Source organism: Lactuca serriola, chromosome 9 (genome assembly GCF_051521515.1).
Source record: "Lactuca serriola cultivar US96UC23 chromosome 9, Lser_US96UC23_V15, whole genome shotgun sequence".
In the NCBI taxonomy this organism is placed as follows: Eukaryota; Viridiplantae; Streptophyta; class Magnoliopsida; order Asterales; family Asteraceae; genus Lactuca; species Lactuca serriola.
Window position 1 is genome coordinate 161,799,377 of NC_136416.1, and position 2,953 is coordinate 161,802,329.

Below are 2,953 nucleotides of genomic sequence, written 5' to 3' on the forward strand. Positions count from 1 at the left end.
AAGTAAGGGACTTCGGAATAAACAAATGAAGGATAGATGACTCTTAGGTTAAATCCTTAAGAGTAAAAAAGTTAATGGGGATGGGTAATTGGGTTGATTGTTTGAGTGTTTAAACATAATAATTATATTATTGTGGGTTGAAAACCCTATGTACTCACTAGGTTTCCCAACCTGACCCACTCAGTTTATTTATATCACAGGTGTTGATATGAAGTCACATTACACTGAGAGATTTAAAGAGATGTAGATCACTAGTGTAAATAAATGTAAGTTCTGTTTATGCTTATGTTTCTGTATTAACGATGACATCCCAAACGTTTTGAAATGAATAAAATACGTTTCTTTGAATATGTTTTAATAACGTACTTATCGTGTATTTCTGAGAACAAATTCCGCAACATTTTTATTTAAAGAAGAACTCTGATTTTTAAAAAGCATAAACAAATTCGATCTTTTATGGCCGTGAAAATGGGGATGTCACAGTTGGTATCAGAGCATTAGTTGAAGCGAACTAGGAATATGGATTTATTTCTAGACTTAAACTTAGAATGCTAAGTGATGATTGTGAGGTGTGAGCACTAGATTATTTTAGGGATTGTGCCTAAAATGCTTTTATGTGCTAAATGCTTGTGCCTGATATGCTGTTATTTGTTCGGATCTATGGTCTGTTGCCGACCGGATCTAGAAACCTTATGTGTTTAGGATTCTAAACGTACTACTACGATATTAAAACTAGCATATAAACGTTTCGGAGTGATAAGGATGATTTAAACGTCAATCCTAAGTAAAGGTCTAGATTCACCCTATTCAGTGTATAGATCAAGATGGAAAGGACCCGTAGCGGAAACGTGAATGCAAATGAGAATAGGAACCAACCCCTAGTGGTTCAGCACATACCTGTTGTAGAAGAAGTTGCACCTGAGCCAGTCACCATGGCTGGAGTTCAAGCCATGATTCGGGCTATGCTAGCTGAACAAAGGGAAGAAATGAGGTGGATGTCGAATAAGGACGAACCTACTATGCCCACTGCAACCCGAGCTGATTCCCGTGCAATCGGAGGAAGGGAACTACAGCCACCAAGTGAGTCAAGTGGGGACTCAAGGTGATCAAAGGGATGGCCTGGAGAGGAGAAACGACAAGGATGGGCGAATGTACAAGAATTTCTTGGGTGCGAAACCACCAAGCCTCTCAGGAAGCCCAAAGCCTGTTGAGATTATGGATTGGATCTCCGAGATGGAAATGGTGTTTGAGAGCTGCGACTGTAGCGAGAAATAGAAGACTGTCTTCGCTGTAAGACAACTGAAAACTGGAGTTTTGAGTTGGTGAAAGCTATTGGCAGATACGATGCCACAAGGAGAAGCCTTAAGGATGTCATGGGAAGAGTTCTTGGAACAGTTGAAAATGTAGTACTGTTTGGAGATAGATCTGATAGACCTAAACAACGAGTTTCAGAACCTAAAGAAAGGGAAGATGAGTGTTGATGAGTATGCCACCGCATTCACCGAGAAGATGAAGCTATTCCCCTACTTGGTACCTACTGAACTCTCCAAGATTGATAGGTTTGCTAACGGACTGCCCACTGACTTTGGCCCAATGGTCAAAATGGCAATTACCTTGAAAACAGCTGTTAGGACAGCTAAGAACGTAGAGGCCCAGATAAGAGAAAAGGGTCTAGAAAAAGATAAGGCAGGAGAGAAGCGGAAGTTTGAAGGATCTTCGAGGTACAACAAGGAAAGCAAATTCTCAAAGACTAAAGAAGGAGGAGGAGGTGAAACCAAGTGGTGCGAGAAGTGTAAAAAGAAGCACTTCAGGAAATGTAGTGAGGAGGTGACTTGCTACAAATGTGGAAAGACATGGCATTACGCCAGCAAGTGTGCGTCCAACAAGAAGGTGTGTTATGGATGTAACAAGGAAGGGCATATTTCTAGGGATTGCTCGGGGAAAAATAAAGCAGCAAGACCAGAAATGCCACCGAGACCACGGGCGTTCCACATGATCCTCGACGAAGCAGAAAACCGTGCGAGGAATCAAGGATGAGGACTTCATATGCGAAGATCAAGTTATGCAGTAGCCATAGCATCGTATGATGTAGCCTATTAGAGGCATAGTCTAGGGTGAACTTGAACACCTATGTAATAGTTTCAAGAAATAATAAAACCTTCGTTTTGTTATCTGATGTGTTAAACTGTTATGTGGTTTTCTTGTATGGTGACTTGGGAAAACTGCGAGACAATACTTGGGACGAGTATGAGTAGGTGTGAAAGGTAGTAGATGCATATACTACCGGAAGCACAGGACTCGCGCTTGGATCAGGGAAAGTCACAAGGTTACCAAGAAAGTAGTAATTGATTTCGATTTATTCAAGTGTGTTGTTACTATCGTTTCGGTAATGACTAAGAAGATTGTTGATATTCCGACCCTAGTGGTCATATCAAATTGAGTCCGGCTACGATGAGTATGTTACGTGGTTCAGAGAACCAAGTTCGATGCAGCACCGACTTAAGCCAGAAGAATTAATCAAAGCGATCAGTAGAAGTATCGCGATGGTTGCTTGAAATGCTACCCTTTAAGATGTGATTAGAATATGAAGGAAGGTATAGTCTGTTCCGGAATTTGACTCTAAACGACCTGAGTCCAAGCAATGCATCACACGATGATAGGTCATTAAAATATGACACATCGTTCCATTGTAGTAATGAAAGAACTTATCTTAAGTTCGTATCAACGGAGCATTGACATTGTGACTTGAAGGTCATAATTTGGAGTCTAATGTGAGTTATGCCTACCCTATCTTTTGTATAGCTTATGTTTTAATATAGTAACGTTATTAGAAAATTAAAATGAGTTTTTGGGATATTATTATGAGTTATATAAGATTGCTTCTTAACGCTTATATAATAATAATAATATCTAGACTATTAATTAGTCGCAGTTAACGTTAGACTAAACTCTA